The sequence below is a fragment of the Emydura macquarii genome, unplaced genomic scaffold, assembly GCF_026122565.2.
Source record: "Emydura macquarii macquarii isolate MOO-44397 ecotype Brisbane River unplaced genomic scaffold, CSIRO-AGI_Emac_v2 contig_3530, whole genome shotgun sequence".
In the NCBI taxonomy this organism is placed as follows: domain Eukaryota; kingdom Metazoa; phylum Chordata; order Testudines; family Chelidae; genus Emydura; species Emydura macquarii.
In genome coordinates, this window is record NW_027133667.1 from 5,208,713 (window position 1) to 5,227,407 (window position 18,695).

Sequence of the window (18,695 nt, forward strand, 5' to 3'; positions counted from 1 at the left end):
CCAATACAACAGTTAGAGGGCTGATGCTGCATCTCCAATTAACAAAACTTGTGGGGGGGGGGGGGGATTGTCACCAGCAGAAGAGGGTTGGTAGAGCCTCTCTTCCCAAACCAAGCTTACTAGCTGGTCACCAGAGCCCCAGTGCATACAACATATGAAATTGCAGAGGGGCTGCTGCCCTGCAGATACCTTGTCTGAGCAGGAACCGAGGAACTCCTACTCCCAGCCCCTCTCCCCTGCCTTCCTGCAGTCCCGGTGGGCGAGCCTGCCCCTCGAGTGACCTGCTTTTAATCAGCTTCCCCACCAGCGGCTCATCACATGAGTGCAAAGTGCTCGCTGGCGCTCTGCTCGCTCCCAGCCTCCCTCCTCCTCCTCCTCCAGTCTGCGCTCTGGTGAGAGCAAGCGAGGAGCGCGTTCCCCGCCGCGAGGAGTCACAGCTGGGGGAGCCAATCCAAGCCGGCGGGGGGCAGCCCGCCCGAGAAGGGGGTCGGCCCTGCGCTCCGCGGCAGCGTGCAGCGAGCCCCGCAGCACTGAAGGCAGGCGGCTCGGCGGACAAGGGCGCTTTGCAACTCCACGTAAGTGCCCGTCTCCGGCCGGGCTGGGGGCGCCTGGCAGGGGTTCGCCTCCGATGCGCTTCCTCCCGGGGCAGTGACGGCCGGGGGGGGGAGCTGCAGGGCCGCTGAGGGCTAGATCCGGCCCCGGCGGGGCTGGGGCTCGTCGCTGCCTGGCCGAGAGCGGGGCACGGGCGGGGCGCCGCACTCACCTGGCCCGGCCGGCTCGCGGCGCGGCGCGGACACGCGTCTGGTTGCCCGGGGCAGGGGAGCGGCTCGGGCTCCCTCCGCAGCGCTGGGGGGCAATTCCTTGGGCGGGTCCTCGCCAGCTAGCAGTGGGCTGGGGGGGGGGGGGACACACAGGGAAGCTGAGTAGTGCCGGGGGGGACGCTGATTCGGACAGGCCCGAGAAGAGATCGGGGTCTCGGTGTCTGTCTCCTCCCCCCGTCCCGCGTGGGGCCGGCTGGGGTCGGACAGAGCTGCTCCCCCGGTGGATGCGGTGGCTCGGAGGGCAGCCTGCGATTTTCCTTGCAAAAGACAGCGCTGAAGTGTTCCCCACGCTGTACCCCCCACCCCCCTTCGGTGACTGAAGGGGCTTTACTAGACGGTGATCCAGGGTTGCCAACCCGGCCTTTTAGTTGTTACTGACATGAAGATCGGAAGCTGATTCCCCCCCCCGTAAACTTTTCCTGACATGACAGAAAATACCGTGCACAATAGGCGAGTGCCGCCCAGACGTGTACTCCTTGGCGATGCTCTGTACAGAGGAGTTGGGAATCATGCAGTTGGTTTAGCTGCAGGTAATTGATCAGTCGGGTTCCTCGGGCGTGGCTGTAACAGAAATCAGGAAGTTGGTAGACATGGTCAGTGTGGTTTTAGGGTACAAGAAGTGTTTCTGAACGAGGACAATCAGTGTCAAAATACAATCTCTCTTATTTCTACCCAATTTCACTGATATTTCCATTTGTTTATGGGGAATGTTATAATTGTACAGTTTTTTACTGTCTGTAAATTTACAGAAGCTTTCTGTAAATCCACACCCCATGCACAGCCCGCTCCCAGACACGGGGCTCAAGATTTGGGCCCTAAAAGAAGCCCCAAAAGACTCGGAGAAGTACCACTCCGGCGAGGAGCCCTGATTCCCAGGGGATGATCTGACTCCCTCCCGGCAAGGGCTGGTTGCTCCAGCTCCCCTTCCTGGCTGGCTGTAGGCTGCTGCCTTCCAGGCCAAGTAGCCAGAGGAGGGTGGAGCGGCCACGCTGAAGCCTCCCAGGATTACTCTGAAGGCTAATAGGATAAGGGAGCAGTTCCGCGCTCTCAGCTCAGCGTGAATTTGAGGCAACTGCACAGCACCATGTAGCCACTCGATAATAATGAGGCATGAAAGGGTGGTGGATCGATATGGGGAAATATAAAAAAAGCTAAGGGAGAGGAGGGGAAACAAAGGAAAGAAAAAATGTAAGTAGCTCTGTCTGTAGCTCAAGAGGAAGGCCAGCAGTTTGCACCTAGGATAGGAAACTTGCCATGGATGCCCCTCTTACATGGTGCCAGAAATGTCCTCTGGTTGATCCCAGACTCTACTCTCTGATAAGCACATTAACTCTGTTTGACTCTAATAGAAGTTAACCCACTTATCCTAGTGTAATATTTGACCCTTACTTTACTGCTGCTAAAATAAGTAACTCCAACAGGTGCTGCTGAATCAGTTTTGGAGTTATTTACTAGTTTGTTTTAAGTCTTACAGTCCACTGGTACCTCTGGGGGAGAAGTTGGGAAATCTGGGCCAAACTCTGCTCTCAGTGATGCTGGTGTAAATGCAAAGTAACACCACTGACTTCTAAGTAAGAGTATAACTTCTCCCATTGAGTTTAGAGATAATTCTGTGGATATATCATACTGGTTTCTGTCATTTATTTGTCTTCCTTATCTATATTAGGGCTATTTACATGAAAAGGAATCTTTTCACTTCATTAAACGTTCATCTGGGCCTGTTGTTTGTTCCCTACCTGACACCATGCTCTTCAGTTTTTGAGGACATCCCAGGTGATTGCTTTGGAGGTGAAAGAATAATAAACTCGTGGAATGTTCTGAAGTTGAAATTCTACCAGAAATTCAGCCTGCCATGGCCACGTCTGCTTGGTCTTGTTTATGAGCAGTGTGGAATTGTATATATTATGTCTTTTTCCTATGCCATACCCTTGCATCTGTGGCCAGAGGGAGGGTGCTCTAACTAGATCCAGCTTACTTTAAGTCAAAGGGATAGGTGGAAGGACATTTTAGCCAAGGGTTCTTCAGTTCTGGAACTTGCTACCTTTCCCTTGTTCCACTACAGCTTCAGTTTGGTATTGTTTTGGGCGTGCTCTGAAGTCCAGTTTTTGGGGTAGCACATGGTTTGAGGGAGCAGGTATGCTCATATGTTCAGGCTATTATAAGAGGACAGTTGTTTTATGTAGCTTTTAGATGTGTGATAGCTGCTGTATGGGAATTTTACTTTTTATGGTCTATTATAAATACCTCACCCCCCAAAGCAACACAGAAATATTCATCAGCAGAAATGATCCAAAGGGAAATTCTCTCCAGAAAAGGCAACATGTAATTTGTGACATGGTAAAGCTGTTTATTTCTTATTGCAAGTTTGATGGAGGGGAAAGGAAAAGTTACCCAGCTAGAAGGAAAAAACACTGCATAATTTAGAGACCATCTGTATGGGCCAGTATGCATGGGGGGAAGAGTAGAAGGTTGGTGTCTCTCTTAACTAAGTTCCTTAGTAACTGGGCTTTCTCCTGCACTCACTGAAGAAAAAGGAAAGACTCCCATTCTTTTCAGTAGGCTTTGGCTCAGGCCCTTAGACAGAAAGGTGGGAGGGAAATTTGCCACTGGCTTCAGTTTGTCTTTTACAAAGGGATACATTTTTTCCTTGTTTGTTTTTTATTTTAGTCAATAGCATCTTCATTTCCTCTCTGGAAAATAGTGTAGACAAGAAAGGCCTTCACTGCTAATTTCTTGGTTGACTTGTGGGAGGTGCTGTCTGACTCCCAGCAGCATCACCTCCACCAAATTATGTCTTTTCTCCCTTTTCTTGGTCTCTGGAGTCTGTTGGATTGGAGTCCTCTCGCAGAAGAACCGTCGTTTCTACATGAGCTCTGAAAACATACTGATTTGACATCCGCTCTGCTGTATTTTAAAATATTTGTGCAGTGTCTTAGTGGGGTTATGACTTATTTAGAGAATTACAGTGTGACACCAAGTCACTGTGAATGGAACTTGCTTTGCTTGTGAACCCTGCCTTCCTCCACATGTCACCTCCCATGTATATATTCTCCTTAAACTTGTGGTGTTTTCTGTGGGAGGAGGTCTGTGACTGCTTCAGTATTTATGACCTTTTGCTGACCGGTGCCTCAAAAGCATTTTCTCTGAGAGGTTTCGTTTCAGTGCTTTCATTGAGGAAATCTATTTATGTGTCAAGCCTCTTCATAACAAACCATTCAAGATGCTGTCCTGTGAACAAACACGGTCATTGCAACAGATGCTCACTGCTCCTCATATGCTTAGAGTGGCCTGCACTTGGTCAATCCATATCCCTGGTATGGATCTCTGATTTATCCTCCTTAGACTGCCTTCTTATGTTGCAAGTTATTCGCTATTCTTGGCAACCTGGGCAGCCTCAACCTTAAACTGCAACCTCGTTTCCCATCCAATCAATAGCATACTTGTACGTGTCTGAGTTTCCATGGTGCCATCATGCTCCTAGCTAGATATTGACATCTGACAGCAGGAGTATCCTTTTGTGTTGCTGTATATATTTAGTAAAATTGACAGAGCCATTTAGGATCTGTATTTCTAATTTATATCCCTAGCCTGATATTGTTAGTTAATGTTTGTTAAGCGTTGGCTGATGGCTCTGGTTACACAGGGAGTCAACAGCAAGAATGAAATTGAGATATGGCTCAGGCAAGAGGTGTTTTGAGATAAGCAGAAGGGCCTGTATTTTAGGTTAGTTTGGGCAGTTTAGCTTCAGGTGGACACAATGGATAACATTTTAAAAAATGCCAAAGTCTCATTGGCTCATCTGGTGGAGTGGCTAATGGGAATGAGGGTATGGAGTAGAAACTACCACATCCGAGGTAGAAGCCAAATTCAAACAGCTTAATGGGACTAAATCGGGGGGCGGGGGTGGATAATCACCATCCAATAATATTAAAGGAACTAGCACATGAAATTGCAAGCCCGTTAGCAAGGATTTTTAATGAATCTGTAAACTCAGGGGCTGAACTGTATGACTGGAGAATTTCTAACATAGTTCCTATTTTTAAGAAAGGGGAAAAAAGGTGATCTGGGTAGCTACAGGTCTGTTAGTTTGACCTCAGCTGTATGCAAGATCTTGGAAAAAAAAATTTGAAAGAGAAAGTAGTTAAGGACATCGAGGTTAATGATAATTGGGATAAAATACAACATGGCTTTACAAAAGGTAGATCGTGCCAGACCAGCATGATCTCTTGTTTTGAGAAGATAAAAGATTTTTTAGACAAAGAAAATGCAAATGCAGTGGATCTAATTTACCTAGATTTCAGTAAAGCATTTGATATGGTTCCACATGGGGAATTATTAGTTAAATTGGAAAAGATGGGGATTAATATGAAAATTGAAAGGTGGATAAGGAACTGGTCATACTGAAAGGTGAACTGTCACGCTGGAGGGAGGTTACTAATGGAGTTCCTCAAAAATCGGTCTTGGGACAAATCTTATTTAATCTTTTTATTACTGACCTTGGCACAAGAAGTGGGAATGTGCTAATAAAGTTGGCAGATGACACAAAGTTGGGAGGTATTGCCAATACAAAGAAGGATCAGGATATCATACAGGAAGATCTGGATGACCTTTTAAACTGGAGTAATAGAAATAGGATGAAATTTAATAATGGGAAGTGCAAGGTCATGCATTTAATAACAATAATTTCTGCTGTAAGCTGGGAACGCATCAGTTGGAAGTGACAGAGGAGGACAAGGACCCGGGCATATTGGTTGATCACAGGATGACTATGAGCAGCGAATGTGATGTGGCCGTGAAAAAAGCTAATGCAGTCCTTGGATGCATCAGACGAGATATTTCCAGTAGAGCTAGGGAGGTGTTAGTACCATCATACAAGGCGCTGGTGAGACCTCATCTGGAATACTGTGTGCAGTTCTGGTCCCCCAGGTTTAAGAAAGATTAATTCAAACTGGAACAGGTGCAGAGAAGAGCTACTAGGATGATCCGCAGAATGGAAAACCTGCCTTATGAGAGGAGACTCAAAGAGCTTGGCTTGTTTAGCCTAACCAAAAAAGGTTGAGGGGAGATATGATTGCGCTCTATAAATACATCAGAGGGATAAATACCAGGGAGGGAGAGGAATTATTTAAGTTCAGCGCCAATGTGGACACAAGAACTAATGAATATAAACTGGCCATCAGGAAGTTTAGGCTTGAAATTAGACACAGGTTTCTAACCATCAGAGGAGTGAAGTTCTGGAGTAGCTTTCCAAGGGGATCAGTGGGGGCAAAAAACCTAGCTGGCTTCAAAACTGAGCATAATAAATTTATGGAGGGGATGGTATGATGGGACAGCCTAGTTTGGCAATTGACTGATCTTTGACTACTGGTGGTAGATATGCCAATGGCCTGTGAAAGGATGTTAGATTGGGGAAGGGTTCTGAGGTATTACAGATAATTCTTTCTTGGGTGTCTGGCTGGTGAGTCTTGCCCACATGCTCGGGGTTTAACTGATCGCTATATTTGGGGTCAGGAAAGAATTTTCCCCCAGGGCAGATTGGTAAAGGTTCTGGGTTTTTTTTTTTTTGCCTTCCTCTGTAGCATGGGGCATGGCTCACTTGCTGGTGGATTTTCTGTACCTTAAAGTCTTTAAACCATGATTTGAGGACTTTAATAACTCAGTCATAGGTTAGAGGTTTATTACAGAAGTGGGTGGGTGAGATTCTGTGGCCTGCATTGTGCAGGAGGCCAGACTAGATGATCATATTGGTCCCTTCTGACCTTAGAGTGTATGAGTCACATGTGTGCTTTTGAAAATCTTCTCCATTGTGCCTTTCTGAATGTTAGCACATAGAATGTTTCTTCTCTGTGGAGCTGGTTAGGGTGAAGGAGCAAAGTATGTATTGTAAAATATTTATCATTGATTTCAGAGGAGTTGGGAGGAGCAAGAGACTTAGTTCAGTTGCAGTGTTATATAAAAAGCTTTATTTAGAGGAAGCACAAAATGGGGTAAAAAAGTATAGGGATGAGCTATAGCATGTCGAAATAGCTAACTACCTTTTAGTAAAATAACTGGCCATAACAATTAGCACATTATTACTATAGAAATATTGCTCTTCTGGCTCAATTAATCGACATGGGATACAAGGCAGTGGTCAAGCAATTTGTTAGAAGCAATAGCTCTCATAGTGACATTATCTTTGTGGGGAGAGAGAGATCTGTTCTAATTACTTGTGCCAGCAGCAGCACCAGCAGTGCATTGTCCACCACCAAGTTCCTAGTCACTGAGTTGAAAGTGGAGGATGTCTCAGGAAATTCAGTGCAACTGAAGCCCTTTGGTTGTGGGGGTGGATTTGTTAGCCACAAAATGATGGAATTACGATTTTAGCGTCACAGAATAAATTGCTAGCATTTATTCACTATAGTCCTTAGATTGTTTTATAGTTAATCTCCTGCAGTGAATTTTTTATTTCTCTCCAGATGTAATAAATAAAGTAGGACATTATACATCAAGACCAAAAAAGTATTCTCCCCATAACCAGTGTCCCTGATCCCTTGTCTGCCACAATCATTGCACCACTGCTGATTGTGGAATTGTCTCTCTTTCATTTTGTACAGCTTTATGTGATTTGGAAATGATTGTTTTTTCACTAATAGATGGTAATAATGACTTCAGATGAAGACTAAGTACTGTTAGCAGAAGTAAATGATCTCCTAGAAAATGAGATCCTGATTTTGTATAAAGGCACCCAGTATTATTAGTGCATGTGCTAATAACAAAGAACGAAGGAAGAGATATTCAGATAACCAGCAGAATTGTATCTAAACATTTGCCATTAGACTATGGCTGATTCTGAACTTGTAGTACCATTGGAGGTCTCAAACAATCATTATAACTGGGGGTCAGTGACATGGCTAGGGCAGTGGGTTTCAAGCTGAAGGCAACTATATTTGGTTTTTTAGATGAGCACTGTAAACATTTGATCTTATATGAAGCTGAGGTGGTACCCAATGTGACGTCACCATCACCAGCTGCAGAGAAAAATGTCTTTGATTCCGGTATCTTTATCATGGGAATGATCTAGCTAATGAGGCTAAATGGCAATCTGTATGGAATCTGTTGCTTATACTTTTATTGAGTTGCCAGAGAAGCTGCTTCTGTAGTGTCCGATTCATTAGTGTGTTTCAGCCCTTCTCAAGTTTCAACAGCCATTTCAGTACGGGAAAGGTAAAGTCCCTGTTGATGCCAACACTTTTTTATAGTCAATGCTGACTTGTTCATAAGACTTCTTCAGTGCACTGAATTGTTCAGCAGTGGAAAGGACCTGAGTCCAGAAGTCTACCCAGCACTGAAACAGCCCTGTAGCCTGAGTGCCGCGAATACGAGTCGGCTGGGATGGGCCAGTCATGGGTGCCCAGTTGCTGCATAGACATACTCTCCATGTACATTTTGGAACAGAGGTTAGGCTCCCCTCCGAGGTCTGACTGCTCTGTAAGGGACAGAATCTACTTCTGACCCCCACATAAGTTCCAGAGCTCAGTGATGTCCTGGGGAAATGGAGTGAGGAGGATGCAAAATATGTAATCTTGTTCTTCGTCATGTTATCCAGGTGTGGGGTGTCATGGGAAGGAGGGAAAGGAAGACTTACCAAAATATAGACAAAAGGCGCATACTGTGCGGGTTGTGGAAGAAAGCGTAGCACATTTCATTACTTGGTTTAAAATGACACTTGTAAATCTGTCTAAGCACCCGAAAGCTTGGCGAATTCACTTTCAAGCAATAACAGGCATAAAGCCTTTTAAAGTGAGCCCCCCCCCATCTTACGTTTTGGTTTTATTCATCTTACTGTTACAAGCACTTCAACATTAGTTTGCTTACCTGTAGTTTTAAGGTGATCCCCTGACTATAGATGTCAAAGTCGGGTTGCATTTAAACTATACAGTGATCACACAACAGGCTGGGCTTTTTATCTTTCATACTTCAGGTATTCCAAAGTGCTATACAACACAATTAATTAGCAGCTGGTCACATAGTGAAAATGTAGGCATCTCTGTGCACTTGGCAATAATTGTCTCACAGCGTGGGACATTATTATTACCTCTATTGCAGAAGAACTCAAAAGATGGTAATTACGGTGCAAATATATATGGAGATACAAACCTTGGCCTCAAACCCTTAAGGTCTAAAATGACAAAAAAAGAGTTGAAAGAAGTAAAAAAAAAAAAAAAAAAGGCTACAATATGCAACATTATCAGGGTGATGAATGACACATACCTTAGTTCCACAACACACACAAAACACATATAGATAAGGATGAATGTGTGAAGAATCCCACGCTGCCCTTCTGTCCAGCCATTTTTTCTTAGAAGGCCATGACCCTGGTTTGTTAAGTGAGGGAATGTTGTCCATTGTATACACACTGCGGTTATCCTAGAATCTTTTTTTAAAAGTGCCATAGGATCTTTAACTTCCGTCAGAAATGATACATGAAGGGATTTGGGAATGATGTCTCCGCAGAAGGGTGACATGTCCAACAACGCAATACCTTCCTAACAGTATTACAGCACTGCAGGTCAGCACTTGGTTACAAGCCGAAATCCTGCTTTGGGGCACTTGAACTAAGAACTTCTGGTTCAGTGTTAAGCTGGCTACCAGCACTTATTCAGAATTATTCCCCACTCCCCACCCTGGACCAATTATTATTCTAGGACCAAATCCTGTAGTTCTTACTCAGGCAAAGTTCTCACTGAAGTAAGGGCAAGCTTTGCCTGAGTAAGGAGTCAGACTATAATTCTGGAAGGACAACTTTCTCCTTTGTTTCATTCAAAATAAGTTCTGATTGTAGTAGTGCTTCATACCTTGATAGCAAACAGTGAAAAGGCCATTCAAGCACCCTTACTTTATGTTGCAAATTGTCCCATTATTTGCAATGGGACTACTTGCAAAGTGAGGTACTACTTAGATTGAGTACAGCTATCAGAATCTCGTCCTCACTGGAGAAATGCTTCCATTCCTGTTGCTCTCCAGTATGCTGACAGGACAGAAATTGTCTCTGTTCAGTTGGAATCATAAAAAATACTAATCCAGAAACTGTCTGCCCCCCAGATTAAATAGAAATATCATAAGCGTCTGATTCTGCCTGCCCACCATGGTTTTCCCTTTGCCCATTTGCCATCCCAGTGAATCAGCTGCCCTTCTTGTGCTGGGGAAAGGCCTCTGAGATGCTCTGATTGCCTCCCAGTGGCTTATGCCACCTGACTGGCTTGTTTGTTTGGATCGCTGAGTTCCCAGAGGTGTCAATGATGTTTTTGTTTGTGTGAGAGTCTCTTGTTTCTATTAGCAGCCTGTGCGGGTGCAGCTGAGCATACAATGGGGACCAAAGAATGGAACAAGAAAAAACTACTACTACAGTTTCCCTCCAAGGCAAATGGCTATAATTTTCAGTGCCTTTACAAGCATTCAGAGGCAGAGAAAGATCTGATTCAGGGAGCCTCATTGCATCACGCTTGCTTAATCCTAATTTTGCAGAGTGATCCCTGTGGCCCATGTTTCTTGTCTCATTCGCATGTTGTCAGATGTTTTTGCTAATCTTCATAAGAGATGTTTGCTTAAGTAAAGTGATTACTTGGCAGATGTTGTTTTTTCTTTTTATTGTGTGTTCCTTTTGCTGTTTGGTAAATTACACACTCTTCACTGCAGACTCCATTCTAGTCTCACGTATGCATCAGAGAGGAGAAACCACCACGCTCCCTGATTCTCTGGCCAACTTCATATAGGCCACACCCTGGCAGAGTCTACAGGAGCCTGGGGGCTGCTCTGAAGTCTACCAGCTGGTAACAAACTCAGAGAGACCATCCACCAGCTGTGGATTTATGGTGTGCAACAGGGAATGTGAACTGCATGGGTTATGGGGTGGTGTAGCAGGTGAATCTATGCCTACTGGGAACTTCCTCAGGCCCAAAGAATACCCAGCAGGCGGGGAGGAGGAATTGCTCCCTTTGTGCCACTGGTCCTAAATGTTCATTTTGAGTTTGCTTTGAGTTTTGGACTAAAGTTTGCTGAATGTGTAGCAGATTGTTGTACAGCTGCACTTGGAGCTGGGGATGTGGGCTGGTTTGTACGCGGGGCGGCTAGCCCATGCCACCACACACCATTGCCTGTACTACCACAGCTACACTATTATTTTTAGCGCACAAGCTCAGTGAGAGTTAGCAGAAGTCTGGCTACTTGAGTTGGGCACCATCCCCTAGCTCCAAGTTTAGACATACCCTGTGTGTGGAAGGGGTGTTAAGGAACTCTCTCTCCTTCACCTCTGCCCAAACTTAGGCCATAGTTTTGCAAAGGCTTGCATGTGTGGTTAGCTTTATGCCAGTGAGTTATTCCACTGAAGTCATTGGGACTACTCAAAGAGTATGTGCACATGGCAAACGAGTTTGTGAGCACAGCCAGTGTAGACTTCTACTGAGCTACCTTTGATCTAGATAGATTTAAGCTCTCTTGAGCAACAGTAACCGTGAAGCTGCAGCAGCACTGGGCTAGCGCTGCCCACTCAGGTGGCTGTCACTTGTCCTGCTGCAACTTCCCTGCAATTACGAGAGTCCTGTAGCACTTTAAAGACTAACAAATTTAATTTCTGCAATTGTTACCCAAGCTAGCTTTGACATAGCTAGATCACAGCTATTTCAGGTCTGTCTACACTTGCTACAATCACACTTCCTGATTGTAGTGTACACATACCTTTATTTCTCTCTCTCTCTCACACACACACACACACACACACACACACACACACACACACCCCCCCCCCTACCTACCTACCTATGTGGAGGTGAAATCCCTGTTTCAGAGCAATGTGATAAATTCATTTATCACAGACTTTTGATTGCCTGACTTACCATCTCCCCCAGGACTTATTTTAGCATTCCAAACCTCACAGTAGCTTCCAACTGTTGTCCATTTATTTATTTATTTTAAAAACTCAATCTGCCAGAGAAATATTTTCCCCTTCTCCCTCTAACTGTGGTTTTCCCTCCCACCCCTACTGTATAATTTTACCTGTCCATAGGCCACTTACAACTTTCCTATATTTAAAAATGTCATGATAGATAGTCTGATAGATCACAGTTTTGCAGGGAATGGAATAAAACCAGGTTCTTTACACCAGTGACAAATGGAGATTCCCAGCTTTCCGGTGTGATCAATATTTGCTTCTAGCCCTGAAAGGGATCAAGATGCTACACTTAAAGGTTGCATATGTTCAGTGCAGCTGGTTAAAATTTTGAAATTAGAATAAATGGGAACATTTCAAAATCTGTGATTTTTTTTTTTCTCCCCACCCTTTTTTTTTTCTCATATGACAGAGAGGGTCAAAATTTTTTAAAACAAGAAAAATTTCAAATTTTTGAAGAAATGAGGAAAAATAGAAAAAATGTGAAATACCTTCCCACGTTTTCTGATCAGATGTGTGTGTGTATTTATTTGGTATATAAAGGCTCTTTTATTCACTTAAGAAGTTTTTGGCTCCTTCTGAGTCTTGTGCAGTTGGACTGATGGCCACTAATTTTCCTGGCTTTATAGGCAGAGTGATGTGAAAAATAGTCCTGAATTTTTTTTAAAAAACCCTCTTTTTTTATATACAGACAACATAGTAGAACATCACTAACCTCATTAATTTGCACTGACAGGGGGAGCTATTGAGAATTACTGGAATTTGAAAATTGCCATACAACCAAATGAGTAAAAAAGAAGTATAATGCATTACAAAATGTTCTTTGTTCATTTAATTGACATGTGCTGTAATTTAGTTTAAATTATTTATGATTCTATAGACTAGGAAGTATTCCTATAATTAGAAACCACTGATTTTGTATGGTAATTGTAGAGTGTGTGGATTAGAAATATTTTTTAGAGAGGCTATGGAGGGTGTTCATTTGTGCATGAAAAAGAATTAGGTGTACACCAACTTATGTCCCAACCTCCTACTTTGTTCCCAGATCCCAGACATCAGCAATAATGTGAAATATCAATGAACTGGAGAAGCATTCTGGGTAAAGAAGTGTAACACAAAGATCCCACTTTACTTTAGAATTCCCAGTTGCATAAAACATCTTGTAAATGACAAGCCAATCTCTTCTTTAAATGGACACTTTTCACATATGCAGTGAAGTTCTAATCCTATTTTGGATTTTATTAAATCAGTGGTTTTGAATAAAGAGGTGATTGGTGTGACCCAAAGATCTCTTGATGTCAGCTGGCAGAGGGCACAGGGGTGCAAAAAGGTTATACAGGGATCTCTGTCTGAAGTACCTGGTCTGTTATTTACATTCTTTTTGTGTCATGTAAGGTCTCTAGTGAAAGGCTGTGTCATGCTGATCAGGGTTACCTGATCATGTGAAATGTATTTGTGGATAATAAGTAAGCAGCTGTGTGTGTGTATGTGTGTGCATATGCATGTATGTATATATTGGAAAAATATGTTCTTAAAGCCTGAAGTTAAAGGGAGGCCACCCAGAGGTGAGATGCGTAAAGACAGGTTCCATCAGACATGGGGAAAGAGACTGTGTCCCTGGCTGACTACAGTGTATTGTGCATCTTACAATGGAAGTCTACTTGCATACTGAGTCAAATGCTAATAAAGAGACTGCAGGGACTTCAGGAGAAGAAATTAACAGGAAGAGGTGAACAGTTGTGTGTGTGTGTGTGTGTGTGGGGGGGGGGGGGTGATGTTTACAGGAGAAGAACAAAGGACTGATCTAATATATCTAGGGGTGCAGAGAGATGCCCTGGCATCCTTCATCTGGGGAGACAGGCTGCCAGCTGGCTTGGTTTTATGAAAGGAGGGTCTCAGTCATCCTGGTTGAAAAACGCTATGAGAAGGACTTTGCGTAAAGAGTAGTGTCAAACAAGGGGGTATCTTGTTAGTTAAGTTTAGGCTGTAGAATGCATGTCATGATTTTATGTTCTATGTAACCCTTTGTTTCCATTAATTCTACTTGCTTCTTATTGAATCTCTATTCTTTGTTAAATAAACTTAAACTTGCTTTCTCTATAAACAAATCTAAGTGCCCTGTGTTAAGTGGCATGATGATCCTGAGGTGAAACTGATAAGCTGGTGTGTACTATTCCTTTGCGAGTAGTGGATCTATGAGTTCTGTGAGTGTTCAGTGGATCGAGGATGGGGGGCACTTGGAGGACTGGGAGGTTGGAGTCTATCTATCACTAACCTGCAAAGGGATGGTGGAGCCTGTGTTGGCTGAGACAGGGGTGCTTGTGCTGCCAATGGCTGGTGGAGTCAAGGAGCTGTCCCCTGGTAGGCACAGACAAGGCCTTCTCATGCTAAGGGCAGATGGTAGCAATGTACCTCACAACTCTTGGGTAGCCCTGAGAAGCATCACAGTTGTGAATTTTCTATCAAAATATTTTATTTGAATGACAATTTTAATTTTTTCATATGGAAAATCATACTGAAATATTCATGTCAGGTCAACTTGAACCCAACCAAAACATTTTGTTCTGGGTCAGTTCAACATCGTTCTGCGTCTGCCTGTGCTGCTACAGTGCCTCATGAGTTGTACTTTGGGGGCTGCGTGTGCCAATTTTGTCGTCTCTGGGTTGGGCTTCCTGTTTGGACTACATCTCCTATAATGCCCTGCAGTCTTCTCTCTGACTGACCTGCTGCTCTACACCATGGGAGTTCCATGACCAAGGTGCCTCATGGAAAGACATAGTCCAAACAGGAAGCCCAGCCTATACGGGAGAACAAGGGCATGAGGCACCTGAACTAGATCAGGATGAAAATTTTCCGACTGAATATTTTTACATCAAAATGACGTTTGATCAAAATCAAAACTTTTGTAAAAATTCGCACGTTTCTGATGAAATTTCATTAAAAAAAATTGAAACAAAGCATTTCAGTGATGTTGAAACATTCCATTTTGACCTTATTAGAAGGGAACATTTTTTTGTTTTGTTTTGTTTTTTGTTTTGTTTCAAAGCAACTTTTCATTTTAAAATATATTTTATATTATTAATAAAATAAAATAAAAACCTCTTAACATTGGAATGAAGCATTTTGATTTTATCAAAACGGAACATTTAAAAAAAAATTGTTTCAGAGTAAGTTTAAAATTTTTTTTTTTTTTTTTGGTTCTAATTTTGAATGAAAGCAAATTTCAAAATCATGGAATTAACAAAAATTCTGTTTTTGCACAGCTCTAATTCTAATTACTACTCCCATGAGGCACCATGGCAGCTCAGGAAAGAACTGTTGCCATGTCCAAGGTCATTTCAGGGTCTTGTGTTAGGGCTCAATTTATTGTTAAAACACACAAAAAAAGAATGTGTATTACAAAAACAAAGTGATTCTCCTGAGTATCACATTCCCCCATGGGTTTTTCCTTTGCCTCTCTCAGATCCCGGAATGAGGACTCCCTTCGCCCTTTCCTGGTTGTCTTATCTTGTAACAGAGATACAGATTGATGTTGAACCGTCAACATCAAAGCAAAACAAAAAACAGTTGTATCTGGAAAAGTTTAAATGTTTAGACATTTCGGAATCAAAATATTTCCAGAGCTTTGCATTCAGCAAAGATTTTTTTATGTTTTCATCCCAATCTGAGGCAAAAACTAATGTAGAAATAAATGAATTTCCTGCAGGATGGACTTTCTGAATTTTTTGACCAGCTGCATTCTCAACCCCTTCTACACAGGGAACTACCTGGAGCCCAATCTAGCTGGAGCTCCCATCCCATTTGGTAAAATAGGAAAGGCAGTATGACCTAGGCTGAAAATCCTTGTACTAAATTATTTACTTCACTAATATCCTGATGCACTGAATTCCATAGTTTACTTATTTTATACAATGTATAATTATTTCCTCAGACCTTTTCCCATGTGTTGCCTGTTAATTTAATTTAATATGCTTTTTTCTTGTATTCTAGGTAAAGCTAAACAGGAGCATCTGGTTCAGTCTTTACAATTTGTTATAATATCTCTCATCTTTTACTCTTTTTTTCTTCATCTAAATTATGAAAATGCAGTATTTTTTTCACAGACAGTGGGAACCAAATCTCAGCTTCATCCATCTGCTTTTTGCATCGCCCCTTCTAAAATTCTCAGGAAAGGTCCTTTTCTGCTCATATTTTGCATCTTGTATTTGTGACTTGTAGAAATGGAGCCAGATTCTGGTCTCTAATATGGCCCCCGTTTGTCTGACAGTCAAGAGGGCCCATAAATTTACTCTGTCCAAACACTTCAGGATTGTCCTTAGTTGGGGGAGTTTCTAGATGGCAAAGTATGGTGTAAAGCTTGCTTTATGCCATCTACTACCACTTCCCACTTCATGTACTGTGGGTATGGCTAGGTGAAGGGGTGTGGCTGGAGTATGACGGCACTTGGCTGAGTCCCAGGGGGTATATCTATCTCTTGGGATTGTTACAAGTTGATAGAAGTTAGCGCAGCCCTGAGCTTGTTCAAACTTACACTGAGGGCCAAATTGGTCCCTGGCAACCTAGTCAGGGAAGCTATTTGTCATCTCACCTCCCCTTGAGTTCTGTGCTGAGCACATTTCAGCCAGGCCTTCAGATTGTGCCAATGTTTTTGTCCATACTTGGTGCAGTTCAGAAAAAAGGGACTCAGAAAATAAAAGTGTTAATCATATTTAGAAAATTCTTATAGCTTTCCCCCCACATTTTATTTAAAAAATGGCTTGTCCTAGAGACCTTAAATGAGGTTTAGTCAAAACAATTCTGGTTCAGAAAGGATATTGGAAAAATTGGCAAGGTTTCAGAAAAAGCTACAAGAATGGTCCGAGTTCTGGAAAATCCTGCATTACAGTGAGAGATTTAAGCAGCTCAATTTATTTAGCCAAGATGGTTAAGGGCTAGCTTGATCATGATCTATAGGTACCTACATGGGGAAAAAGATTTCTGATAATAGATAGCTCTTTAATCTAGCAGACAAAGCATAAGAAAATCCGATGGCTAGAAGATGAAGCTAGATAAACTAAGACTGAAAATAAGGTGTAAATTTTTAACAATATGGGTAATCAACCACTGGAATAATTTACCAAGGGATGTTGTTGAATCCTTATCACTTGAAGTCTTATTATCAAGACTGGATATCTTGCTAAAGAATTTGCTTTAGAACATAGAGGAATGGCTGGTTGAAATTCTGCGGTCAGTGTTATGCAGGAACTCAGACTAGAAGACCACATTGGTCCCTTCTGGCCTTAAAAATCTATTAATCTATTCATCTTGATGAGATACACATGAGCAAGTCTGAGACAGGAAAAGGCTTAGGAAGTTATTTACCTGTGACTAGGAATGTTGGAATGATATGTCTTATTGAAAGAAAAAAGATAGTTTTCTAAATATAAGCCAATTGCAAGAGGGGTTCTCAGGTGTCACAATGATATCTGTACTCTCAACTTCCCAAAATTAGGCTCCTAAACTCCATGGCGGGGGTCCTTACTGCTCAAAGTACCTGCAGAACCCCTAACCTCCTCTAATGCTCCGATTCCACAGCTAGCTTTCACAAGGAATCTGCCTTCACCTTCTCTCCTAGGTTCCGTATCTAGATTCTTGTCCCTATCCCCAGATTTGCATCCCTATGGAATTGTTAAAGGCCTCAGGAGCTGTTGTGGATATAAGCAGAGATCATATTAAGCTCATGGATCCTACTGTTCTTCTAAGGTTCACAACAGGTCCTGTGGACCTTGGAATGCCTACAGGGAGAGGAAAGTGGCAGGAGGAATAAGAATCAAATTGAGTAGTCAGGACCTATGTAGAGCTTCTCAATTTTATAGAATAGCCTTCTCTGATTCTCTCCTAGCTCCAAGTGGGTATGGGAAAATAACATTTCAGACCTGAGGAATCTAACCAATTAACTCTGTCCACAAAGAGAGTTTAAGTTTAGATGATGATAATATGTATTTCTATATTTTGAAATGCTTGAGTATTCCCCCCCCAGTTTAACCTTAATTCCAAATTCTTTTATTTTTAATGCTTGTATTTTGAAAACAACTGTTTTTGTTAGTTTGTTTTAATCTTAATTTAGTGATACTGAAACATAATTTTAACTCTGTTTAAACAAAGATTTTTGCCTGGTCCTTTGTCGTCTGAGTCTATTATATCGCTCTTCATATATATATGGACTCCCCCAATGCTTCTCATTTTCCATGGCCTTCTCCAAGCTTTCTTTAGGCCCCAGTTCAATGAAACACTTAAGCATATATTTAATTTTAAGTATGTGCTCAACTTCATACCTATTCAGTAGACCCCTTAAGTTTGTTTAAAGTTAACTTAAATTTAATTTAAAAGTTCGATATATTTTCCATATTCTTCTCTAAACTTTCCTTATTACCGCAGTAATATTTTGGATTTGGGTGGGAAGTCACTTCGCTTTTAGACAGGTTATTCCCTAGCTATCAGTTGTGAGCATTCAGTAGTGGCCAGAATACTAGACTGGAGGCAGAACTGGTCTTATTTAATATGTCAGTTTGTGTGGTCGGATGATCACATCTCTACCTGGATAGCCATGGATGATGAGTCTTACGCTTTGTCTACACTAGCACTTTTGTTGGTCAGGGATGTAAACAATAACCCCTCCCGGACTGACATAAGTTTCACCGGTGTGAAAAGCGCTACATCGGTGGGAGAACATCTCCTGCTGACATAGCTACCACTGCTCGTTGGGGATGGTTTAATTATGCCGGCAGGAGAGCGCTCTCCCTTCAGCATAGAGCAGCTACATGGGAGACCTTACAGAGGTGCAGCTACTGAGGTATAGCTGTGCCACTGTAATGTCTGTAGTGTAGACACAGCCTCAGATCTTTAGTCTGAGAGGCTGTAATTAATGCAGAACTCATGAGCATATAATGATGGTTTAGATTTTTCCT

The 18,695-nt window shown here is 42.6% G+C and overlaps 1 protein-coding gene across 2 annotated transcripts in view; it reads left to right on the forward strand.

Moving 5' to 3' along the window:
• The first annotated feature begins 382 nt into the window (after window positions 1-382).
• The window catches only part of PTN (pleiotrophin), a 106,683-nt gene continuing 88,370 nt past the window's right edge, over window positions 383-18,695 (forward strand). The window contains exon 1 of one of the 2 annotated variants that reach the window (XM_067536078.1): window positions 383-575. The gene's annotated coding sequence lies outside the window, so the exon portion shown is untranslated. Of the gene's footprint in view, window positions 576-1,990; window positions 2,010-18,695 lie in introns of those variants that run through there. The other variant, XM_067536079.1, reaches the window with a different exon arrangement.